Consider the following 12,655-nt stretch of genomic DNA (forward strand, 5'->3'; position numbering starts at 1 on the left):
AGGTAGGTTTGCTAGCATGGTTCGGGAGGGTTTCAACTAATTTGCAAGGGGGATGGGACTCGGAGATCTTGGGGTCCATGACAATAACACACTCAAAGCTGTTGTGCAGGTTGACAGTGTTGTTGAGAAGGCATATGGTGTGATGGCCTTCGTCAACCATGGGATTGAGTTCAAGAGCCATGAGGTAATATTACAGCTATAGAAGACCTTAGTTAGACTCCACTGAGACTACTGTGCTCAGTTCTGGTCACCTCACTACAGAAAGGATGTGGATACTATAGAGAGAGTGCAAAGGAGATTTACAAGGATGTTGCCTGGATTGGAGAGTGTGCCTTATGAGAACAAGTTCAGTGAACTTAGTCTTTTCTCCTTGAAGCCACAGAGGATAAGAGATGACCTGATAGAGGTGTATAAGATGATGAGAGGCATTGATCATGTGGATAGCCAGAGGCTTTTCCCCAGGGCTCAAATGGTTAACATGAGGGGGCATAGTTTTAAGGTTATTGGAAAAAGGTACTGAGGGGGTGTCAGGGGTAAGTTTTTCACACAGAGAGTGGTGGGTGCATGGAATGCATTGTTGACAGTGGTGGTGGAGGCGGATACAATAAGATCTTTTAAGAGACTCTTAGGTAGGTACATGGAGCTTAGAAAAATAGAGGGCTAGACGGTAGGGAAATTCTAGGCAACTTCTAGAGTAGGTTACATGGTCAGCACCACACTGTGGGTTGAAGGGCCTGTAATGTGCTGTAGATTTCTATGTTCTGTGTAACAGGGAACCCAGGGAGAGGTGATACACAGGTAAGAAGACCTAAGAGGTCAGATTGGGGAATAGAAGAAGAAGGGACGGGAGGGCAATTTTTTTATATCGGAAGGAGAAATCGATATTCATACCATCAGATTGGAAGCTACCCTGACAAAATATAAGGTGCTGCTACTCCACCCTGAGGGCGGCCTCATCATGGCACAAGAGGAGGCCATGGACCAACTTGTCTGTTACAAACCCACTGAATCTCACAGCTACCTGGACTATACGTCTTCCCACTCTGTTACTTGTAAAAGTTCCGTCCCATTCTCTCAATTCTTCTGTATCTGCCGCATCTGCTCTCAGGATGAGGCTTTTCATTTCAGAACAAAGGAGATATCCCCCTTCTTCAAAGAAAGGGGCTTCCCCTCCTCCACCATCAACGCTGCCCTGGACTGCATCTCTTCCATTTCACACACGTCTGCACTCACCTCATCCTCCTGCCACCCCGACAGGGATAGAGTTCCTCTTGTCCTTATCTACCACCCCACCAGCCTCTGCATCCAGCACATAATTCTCCATAATTTCTGCCACCTCCGATGGGATCCCACCACCAAACACGTCTTTCCCTCCCCCCCCCACTTTCTGCATTCTACAGGGATCACTCCCTACACGACTCCCTCATCCATCCATCGCTCCCCACTAATCTCCCTCCTGGCATTTGTCCTTGCAAGCAGAACAAGTGCTACACCTGCCCCTACACCTCTTCCCTCACTACCATTCAGGGTCCCAAGCAATCCTTCAAGGTGAGGTGACGCCTCACCTGTCAGTCTGTTGAGATCATCTATTCTATCCAGTGCTCTCATTGTTGCTTCTTGTATGTCGGTGAGACCCGACATGGTTTGGGAGATCGTTTCGCCAAGCACCTACACTCTGTCAGCCAGAAAAGGCTGGATCCCCCAGAAGCCATTCATTTTAATTCCACTTCCCATTCCCATTCCAACATGTCCATCCATGGCCTCCTCTACTGTCATGATGAAGCCACACTCAGGCTGGAGGGGAAACATTCCATCTGGGTAGCTTTCAACTTGATAGCATGAACATTGATTTCTCGAACTTTTGGTTATCCCCCCCCCCCAGACTTCTCTATTCGCCATCCCCTTTTCCCTCTCTTACCTTATCTCCTTGCCTGCCCATCACCTCCTGCTGATGCTCCTCCCTCTTTTCCTTTCTTCCATTGTATTTGGCTTCTGTCCTCTCCTATTAGATTCCCCTTCTCCAGCCCTGTATCTCTTTCACCATTCAACTTCCCAGCTCTTTACTTCACTCTTCCTAGTTTCAGCTATCACCTTTTGTTTCTTCCTCCCCTCCCTCTACCTTCTAACTCTGTCATCTCATCATCTTTTCTCTGGTCCTGTTGAAGGGCCTCAGCCCGAAACGTTCACTGTACTCTTTTCCATAGATGCTGCCAGACCTCCAGCACTTTGTGTGTATTACTTGGAGTTCCAGCATCTGCAGATTTTCTCTTGATAGCCAAGATAACTGTGGGAATCGGTAGGTTTATAAAAGATGTCTCCAGAGATGGAGAAAGAGAGCTTGAGAAAGGGAAGGGAAGAGTCAGAAATGGACCAAGTGAATTTAAGGGCAGAGCGGAAGTTATAGGCAAAGTTGATGTAATTGATGAGCTCAGCAACACCATTACAGTCACTAATGTGGTAGAGAAAGAGTTGGGGAGCAGTACATGGACTGTTGCACGTAGCTAACAAAGAGGCAGGCATAGCTGGGCCCATGCAGGTGCCCATGAAAGAGGGAGGAGCCCAAAGAAAAATTGTTAAGGGTGAGGACCAGTTCTGCCAGATGGATGAAGATGGCAGAGGAGGGAACTGGTTGGTTCTTTTATTGAGAAAGAAACAGAGAGCTTCAAGGCCTTCTTGATGGGTGATAGAAGTGTACAGGGACTGGACATCCATGGTGAAAACGAGGAAATTGAAAGTTACTGAGGAGATCGAGAGCATAAGGAGTGTTTCTCTGCCTCGAGGAAGTAGTTGAGAGGTAGCCAGTGTGTGAATTGCAATTTACCAATGTTCCCTGGATTCTGGAGAGCTTCCATGAGATTTAAAAGGTGTTTGAAAATCATAATTCCAGAAAGGCAGAAAACAGAAGGCAACAGTAATGCGAAATTTGCAAATGTGCTGGAATCCATCTCTGAGGATGTTATAGCAGGAGATGTAGAAAACTTTAAACCGGTCAGACAGAATCAGTGTGGCATTCAAAAGGAAATCTATGTGCTGGAGGATTTTGGGGAAGGAACAGGACAGGTACAGAGAGACAGCAAACATTACACCACAGTGTACATTTCCATTAGTCATATGATAAGGTGCCACATACTGCCTGGGTTACCTTGTTAGGGAGATGTGGTGGCATAGATAAGGAAGGGTTAACTTTCAGGAAACAGAGAGTAAGAATATATGGCTCATTTTCAGATTAGAGCAGAGAATATAAAAACATTACAGCAGAATACAGGTCGATCAGCTATGTTGTGCTGACCCTTTAATCTACTCTAAGGTCAGTCTGACCCTTCCTTCATACGTAACCCTCCGTTTTGCCTTCATGCAATCACTTACCTAAGAGTATCTTAAATGTCCCTAACGTATCTGCCTTTATCACCACACCAGGCAATATGGACCATGTTCTTACAACTCTCTACATTAAAAAAACTACCCCTGACATCCCCCCTATATTTATTTCCACTCACCCTAAAACTATTTCCTTGATTAGTCAGGGTGTCAAATGTTATGGGGAGAAGACAGGAGAATGACATTGAGAGGGTTAATAACTTGCAGTACAAATCTGAGCCTTGTCACTTGCAGAAGTTCTCTGATGACTCTGCGGTGGTTGGGTGTATCAGAGATGGGCAGGAGTCAGAGCACAGAGGGCTGGTGGACGAGTTTGCGGAGTGGTGTGGGAGGAATCACCTACTCCTGAATGTGGCCAAAACCAGGGAGAAGGTGGTTGATCTTAGGAGGAAGAGGACTGTGATGAATCCTGTGTACGTTCTGGGAGAAGAAGTGGCAGTGGTGGTAAGTACAAAAACCATCACCAAGGCTACTTACAAGAAAGGGATGAACAGACTCTATTTTCTAAGGAAGCTAAGGTCCTTCAATATGTGCTGCAGGATGTTGGAGATCTTTTACCAGTCAGTCTTCTTTGCAGCTTTATGTTGGGGGAGCATCGGTGCTGGTGATGCAAAACGTGTCACAAGGATCATTACAGAAAATCTTTCCTACCAAATGCAATAAGCATACACAACAGTTCTCTAACTTCTCTAACTTCCGCTAATGCCCCACCTCCCCCTCGTACCCCATCTGTTACTTATTTTTATACACACATTCTTTCTCTCACTCTCTTTTTTCTCCCTCTGTCCCTCTGAATATACCCTTTGCCCATCCTCTGGGTCCCCCCCCCTTGTCTTTCTTCCCGGACCTCCTGTCCGATGATCCTCTCGTATCCCCTTTTGCCTATCACCTGTCCAGCTCTTGGCTCCATCCTTCCCCCTCCTGTCTTCTCCTATCATTTTGGATCTCCCCCTCCCCCTCCAACTTTCAAATCCCTTACTAACTCTTCCTTCAGTTAGTCCTGACGAAGGGTCTCGGCCTGAAACGTCGACTGTACCTCTTCCTACAGATGCTGCCTGGCCTGCTGCGCTCACCAGCAACTTTGATGTGTGTTACAACAGTTCATCTCTGTGTGACAGGAGAACACACATCATAGCACAATCGTCTCTGTTTTATTATTTGCACATTATTATTGCACATTGTTGTACATTGGTAAATTATTATTGTGTATGTTATTATTCTGTACTTTATTATTAGTTAAGTCAGGTCACTCGTCTTCTGGTCAGGTCACTGGTCTGAGTGCTACTGGTACCATGTAACCCAGTACTATCTGTCGCACGGTCGGGTGGTCGGTGACTAAACCGGCTCCCCCACCAGGCTTGCCTGGTGACGAGGGTGGCTAGACACCCTGCAGGACTGAAAACAAGACCTGTCAAAGGGTGGATGAACCCTCTCATAGGGTCAATGGCCATCTAGCAAACACGTGCCGTGAAGCTCGGAAAGGGCATCCCTTGCATCGAAGCTTGGTCTGGCCATTCACTGCATCAGAACTTCCCCCAGCCGTCTTGGACCCCACCATGCCACTGGATCCGGGAGGGGATGTCCAGAGGGTGGGTCTGGACCTGTGCAACCCCCTACTCACCTAAAATCCACTCACGCACACGCTGTTCCTTTCTGAGGAGTGGGGTATCCTCAAATCCCACCAACTGACTGAAAGGAACCATCATCATCCTGTGGGATGGATAGCCAGAGAGAGAGGGAGATTAGTTATGTCTGCACACTGCAAAGTGTATTTTTAAATGTTGCTGCTGTAACAAAAGAATTTCCCACTCAGGATCAATAAAGCATTATTATTATTGTTATTATTATTATTAATTCAGCTATGATAGAAGACTTGATGGGCTGAATGGCCTAATTCTATACTTATGTCTTATGGTATCATGGTTTTATGGTCTCATATTAGCCATTCCTATCCTCGGGAAAAAATCTCTGGCTGTCCATTCGATCTATGCCTCTTATCATCTGGAGCACCTCTATCAAATCACCTCTCATCTTCCTTCACTCCAGAGGGAATGGAGCCTTTCTTAACCTCCTCCACTCCAGGGTGAATGGAGTCTCTCTTAACCTTCTCCACTCCAAGGAGAACGGAGCCAGCCTCTGTCATTTCTCCTTGTAACTGAACTGCTCCATCCTAGCCAACTTCCTGATGGATTTCCTCTTCATAATCTAGGAAGAAGGCCTGTCCTGGCATTAGGGGACAGTGTATGTGTGTGGGTGGGATGGAGGAAGAATGGGGCTTGTCTATTGTTGTCTTGTTGCTTGTTGTGTTCTGTGTTGTTCTGCCGAGCATGCAACGTTGGCGCTGGAATGTGTGGCAATACTTGTGGGCTGCCTCCAGCACGTCCATAGATTGTGCTGTTAGTTAATGCAACAACACATTTCACTGTATGCTTTGAAGTACATGTGATAAAGAAATCTGAATCCGAATCTCTGCCCCACCATTCAGCACATTGACAGTGTCCACATCACCCACTGCCCAGATACCCTGCCACCAAGAATCTTTCCCATACTCCATATCAGTCAACATTGGTCCTGCCAAAGGGTTTCGGCCCGAAATTTCGACTCTATTTTTTTCCATAGATGCTGCCTGGCTTGCTGAGTTCCTCCAGCGTTTTGTGTGTGTTGGTGATGTTCCTGCTGGGTTCCTCTTCTGACCAGGTCTGTCCTATGCCCAGTACCCTCCCCAGGGCAAACCCCCTCATTGGGGGCAAAGTGCCTCCTCCGACTATGTCCGTCCTATGCCCAGTACCCTCCCCAGGGCAAACCCCCTCATTGGGAGCAAAGCACCTCAAAGTACCTGCTCCTACTATGTCCCTCCTATCGCCAGTACCCTCCCCAGCGCCCAAGCTGTTCAATTGGGAGCAGAAGACAAAAACAGAAAGGTTCTGCAGGTGCTGGAAACTCAGAGCAACACACACACACAATGCTGGAGGAGACAGCAGGTCAGGCAGCATCTATGGAGGGGAATAAACCATCAACATTTTGATCTGAGACACCTCATCAGGGCTCAATAAACAAATGCTGCAGATGCTGGAAGTCCAAAGATGTATAGGTTAGGGTTATTGAGTTGTGGGAATGCTACGTTGGTGCCAGAAGCATGGCAACACTCTCGGCCTGTGTTGGTCATTGACGCAAGTGATGCGTTTCACTGTGTATTTCGATGTGGCTGTAATGAATACATGAGAATGGCCTGATTTTCACTGGTGGAGCAATGGTTCACATTCACAGGGAGAGAAGGGCAACTTGGAGAATTGGTCTCCTTGAGTCAGGGGGTATTTCCTTTTTGAAACACAGAGATTCTGCATATGCTGGAGTCCTGAGGAAGGGTCTCGGCACAAAGCATTAACTGTTTATCCCTCTCTTATGTTCTGATGTTCTCTATAGATGTGGCCTGACCTGCTGAGTTCATCCAGCATTTTGTATGTCTCTCTTTTTTTTTGATAGCAGAAAATGCTGAAAACACTCAGGAAGTTAGACAGCATCTGCAGGGAGAGAAACAGAGTTGACTGTTTATTCTCTCCATAGATGTTGCCTGACGTGCTGAATGTGTGTTGTTTAATGCTTCAGGTCAATGGAGGGTTAATGAAATATTGATCAGTAATGTTGAATTCCTTTCCCTCTGCGCAGATGCTGCCTGATATACTGAGTGTTACTGGAATTTCCTGTGTCCACCTTACCCACTGCATTAACCTGGCACAACCTCTTACAACTTCTGAATCTCTCTACCCTCACACATTGGTTTCCTATCATAGACCCCTCTTCCTCTCCACCTCCCTCCTCTCCACAGCTTCATCCCTTCTTTAAACACTTCTGTTACCTCAATCTGTGCCTCACTATCCACATTTTTACATATAGTACATTATTACTTGACTTTATATTGTATTTGCATGTGGCACTTTGTGCTCCTGTACTGAAAATTGTGTACATACGACTGGTGTTTTTGCTGAAATTATTTTTCCCACACCAGAGGGCAGTGTAGTCTGACAATTCCCCAGCTCACCCTAAATATTTCATGATTCATGACTTGTTTAGCACCCTGAAATTCCCAAATGACAATTTTCAGCTGGAACCCAGGACTTCCCAGTCCTCTGACCACATGACTCTGTGTGATTGGCCCGATCTTCACTGGTGGACCCATGGTCAGGCTGCAGAACTGATCTTTACAAGCCAGGGAGCATTTCCTTTTTGAAACAAAAGATTCTGCAGTACTGAGGAAGGGTCTTGGCCTGAAACATCAACTGTTTATTCCTCTCCATAGATGCTGCCTGTCCTGCTGAGTTCCTCCAACATTTTGTGTGTCTCTCACTTTTTGGATAGATATCTTAATTCATAACATTCACATTTAATTGTTCAGTGAAATGTGTTGTTTGTGTCAATGGCCAACACAAACCGAGGATGTACCAGAGGCACCTCACAGGTTTGCCATGCATCTGACACCAACATAGTATTCACATAACTCACTAACCCTAACCAAGAATGTACAAATTCCTTCTAGACAGCAGTGGGAATTGAACCTAAGTCACTGTAATACTGTTACACTAACCGCTACACTACCATACCGCCCCTTCACACAGCGCCAGCCCTGTTGGCAGGCTCGATGCTGGTCCTTGGTGAGCAGAGAGCTGAAATCTCATGAGCAGGTTAGACTGATGTCCAGTGAACAGTTAGCAGAGAAATGGCCTGACAAAGGTTCCAGGTGGATAGGGAATTCTGGAGGAGGATCTGCAGACTTGGTTGGGAATTTCTAGCTGAAGAAATAGGCTCAGACAAGGGGGAAGGAGAAGTGTTCATCACTATATTGGCTCGAAACTCATTCTGCTAGGGATGCAGGGCTCAAAACTGAGGTATCTACTGAGGACTGATCACTTGGGTTCAGAGAAAGATCGGGGGATAGCAGTGGAAGGTAAATCCAATTTTCTTAGAAAAGATAATATCTCAGATATCCTGGAATGGAAAGTCTCATCCTGAGAATAGATGTGGCAGAGGCGGAGGAACTGAGAGAAGGAAATAACATTCTTGCAAGTGGCAGTTTGGAGCTTTGAGCAGTAACTAATTGGAGATCTAAAGCCTGAGAAGATGTAGTTCACTCAGGTTTGCTGATTGAGTAGAAAAGGCATCGACTCAGTTGACCAGCAGCCAACCAGTGTTTGGGATTGATTGACAAGAACAAATTAAAATAAGGCAGGGGCAAGCAGTGTGGTTATTGTTGGAGAGGACAGTGTTAGAGTAGTTCTTTTGAGGCTTCAACTCTTCAAGGCTTCAGCGAGGAGAGGCTTGAGTGAGAGAAAGCAAAAAGCTATAGATAGATTTTTTTCCTGACAGTTTATTTATTGTTTTTGCTTCTTTATATTTACTCAGTGAAAACAGTAGGGATGCCAGGCAGGATAGTTGGATGCTCCTCTTGCAGGATGCCGGAAGGCAGGGAGACCTCCAGAGAAGTGTATCCAGCTGAAGTTTCTAACAATCTGCTTTAAGGAGTTGGAGCTGGAACTGGAACTGGATGAACTCTGGATCATTCGGGAAGCTGGGGGAGTGGTAGATAGGACATATAGAGAGGTTGTTACACCCAAGGTGCAGGACACAGGAAACTGAGTGTCGGTCAGGAAGGGGAAAGGGGTTAAACAGCCAGTGCTGAGAACCCTTGTGGCCATCCATCTTAACAACAGGTATATCAGTTTGGATACGGCTGGGGGGGGGGCGCAGGGCAAAGTCACAGTGATCAGGTCTCTAGCGCTGTGACTCAGAAGGGAAGTCGGGGGTGGGGGTGGGAGAGGCAAGCTGTGATAATGGGGGATTCATTAGTTAGGGGAACAGAAAGGAGGCTGCTTGGCCGAGAAGAGATTCCCGGGTGGTATGGTACCTTCTGTGTGCCAGGGTCTGGAATATCACAGATTGAGTCCTCAGCATTCTTAAGTGGAAAGGAGAACAGCCAGAAGTTGTGGTCCATGTAGGTACCAATGACATAGGTGGGAAGAGAGACAGGTTCTGCAAAATGAGGTCAGAGAGTTAGGTGTTAAGTAAAAGGGCAGGAACTCTGGAGTTGTGATCTCAGGATTGCCATGTGCTAGTGAGGCCAGAAATAGGAAGATTATACAGCTTAACATGTGGCTAAGCAGTTGGTGTAGGAGGGAGGGCAAAGGATTTTTGGGTCATTGGACTCTCTTCCAGGTAATGTGGGACCGTACAGAAGAGACAGTTTGTACTAAACTGGAAGGGGACTAATATCCAAGTGGGAAGGTTTGCTAGTGCTGCACGAGGGTAGGGTGTGGGGTTTTCAAACTGAGGCTGCAGGGGGATAGACACCAAAGTGCTGGAACAGATAGTAGAGAGGTTGTGGAGACTAGGAGCTCAGACAAAGTCAGGAATCAAAAGGTTGAGCATAGTGCTACTAATATTCTGAGCTGTGTATATTTCAATGCAAGAAGTACCGTAGGAATGACAAATGATCTCAGGTATGGATCAATACATGATATTATGATATTGTAGCTATAAGTGAGACTTGGTTGCAAGAGGGGCAGGGCTGGCAGCTCAATATTCCAGGGTTCTGTTTTTTTCAGATGTGACAGAGGGGGAGGGATTAAAGGAGGAGGGGTGATGTTATGAGTCAGGGAAAATGTTACAGCAGTGCTCAGTCAGGACAGACTGGAGAACTCGTCTAGTGAGGCTTTATGGGTGGAACTGAGGAATTAGAAAGGTATGACCATGTTAATGGGGCCATATTACAGAGCACCCAAAAGTCTGTGGGATTTAGAGAAATCACAGATGGTTGCAAGAAGCAAAAGGTGATTTTTACTTTCCACATATTGAAGGGGACTCCTGTACTGTAAAATAATTGGATGGGATAGAGCTTATCAAGTCCCAATGAGAGAGAGAGAGCGATACTTGATCTGCCATTAGAAAGTGAGACAGGACAGGTGACAGACGTTTGTGTAGGGGATCACTTTGCTTCTGGTGATCATAAGGCCATTCATTTCAATTAAATATGCAAAAAGATAGTTCTGGTCCACAGATTGAGATTCTAAATTGGAGAAAGGTCAATTTTGATGGCATCAGAAAGGATCTGGGAAGCATGGATGTTTTCTGGAAAAGGTACTTGGTAAGTGGGAGGCCTTGGTATGTGCCTGTCAGAATAAAAGGTAAAGATAACGGGTGTAGGGTACCTCAGTTTTCAAGAGCTATTAAGGCCCTGGTTAAGAGAAAGAAGAATGCATAGCAAATATAGGCAGGTAGGAGCAAATGAGGAGGTCATTGAATATACGAAATGCAAGAGAATGCTTAAGAACAAAACACCCTCAGGAGGTCTAAAAGAAGGCATGAGGTTGCCCTAGCAGACAAGGTGAAGGAGAACCCTAAGGGAGATTCTACAGGTAAGTTAAGAGCAAAAGGATTGGCCCTCTGGAAGATCAGAATGGTAATCCGTGCATGGAGCCAAAAGTGTTGGGAGAGATCTTAAATGAATTTTTTTGCATCTGGTTTTACTCAGGAAGATGACATTGAGTCTATAGAAGTAAGGCAAAGCAGCATTGACTTCATGGACCCTATACAGATCACAGAGGAGGAGAGTTTGCACTCTTGAGACAGATTAGGGTGGATAAATCCCCAGAGCCTGACAACATGTTCCCTCGGACCCTGCATGAGGCAAGTGCAGAAATTGTCAAGGCCCTAGCAGAGAAACTTAATCATCCTTAGCAACAGGTGAGGAACTGGAGGATTGGAGGATAGCCAATGTTCAAGAAAGGTGCTAAAATAAACTAAGAAATTATATGCCAGCGAGTTTTGGAGAAAGTGGGAGGAGCCTAAGGAGAAATTGTTGAGTGTGAGGACCAGTTCCACCAGACGGCGGAGGGTGATTATGGACGAGAACTGGTTAGCTGTTATCCAGAACAAGGCAGAGAACCTTGAGGCCTTCTTGATGGGGTTTGAAGGATATACATTCTGAACGTCCATGTTGAAAATGATGTAATCAGGGTTAGGGAACTGAAGAGGATATATCAACTTATTGATGGCACTCAGTATAGAAAGTGATAGCAGCACGCCGCCCTCCAATGAAAATGATATCGTATCCATTAAATAGGGGCTGTGGACAATTCTGATTTGATGGAGACAGACGTAAGTTCGCTGCTGTTCTTATTGCGTGATCGAGAATCTTCCGGAGTGAAGGCCTCAAAATCCCCAGCTTTGCCTGCTGTTGGCAACCGAGATTGAGGTCGAAGCATTCGGATAGAGATGGTACTCGGTACTCGGTGTCGGAGAGCTGATCGAGGCTCGAAGTTTTCGGACGACTCAGAGTCGGACTGTGGTCGGGCATGGCAGGGAGAGTTTTCTTCCTTCTCCCATCTGCGTGAGATGTGGGACATTTGAGAGACTTTGAACTTTTACTGTGCTCATGGACTTCTTCATCAAGTTATGGTATTGTTGCACTGTTGTAACTATATGTTATAATTATGTGGTTTTGTTAGTTTTTTCTGTCTTGATCTGTCCTGTATTTTGTGATATCACACCGGAGGAAATATTGTATCATTTCTTAATACATGCATTACTAAATGACAATAAAAGAGGACTGCGTGTCTTCATAATCTAAAAAAAACTACAGCACACTACAGGCCCTTTGGCCTACAATGCTGTGCCGAACATGTACTTACTTTAGGAATTACCGAGGGTTACCTATAGCCTTCTATTTTTCTAAGCTCCTTGTACCTATCCAGGAGTCTCTTAAAAGACCCTATCATTTCCAACTCCATCACTGCCACCGGCAGCCCATTCCATACACTCACCACTCTCTGCATAAAAAACTTACCCCTGACATCTCCTCTGTACCTACTTCCAAGCACCTTAAAACTATGCCCTCTCGTGCTAGCCATTTCAGCCCTGGGAAAAAGCCTCTGACTATCCACATGATCAATTCCTCTCATCATCTTATGCACCTCTATCAGGTCACCTCTCATCCTCTGTCGCTCCAAGGAGAAAAGGTCAAGTTTACTCAACCTCATAAGACATGCTCCCCAATCCAGGCAACATCCTTGTAAATCTCCTCTGCACTCTTTCTATAGTTTCCACATCCTTCCTGTAGTGAGGTGACCAGAACTGAACACAGTAGTCCAAATGGGGTCTGACCAGGGTCCTATATAGCTGTAATATTACCTCTTGGCTCTTAAACTCAATCCCATGGTTGATGAAGGCCAATGCACCATATACCTTCTTAACCACAGAGTCAACCTGCGCAACAGTTTTGAGTGTC

This window comes from Mobula hypostoma, chromosome 21 (genome assembly GCF_963921235.1).
Source record: "Mobula hypostoma chromosome 21, sMobHyp1.1, whole genome shotgun sequence".
NCBI lineage: Eukaryota > Metazoa > Chordata > Chondrichthyes > Myliobatiformes > Myliobatidae > Mobula > Mobula hypostoma.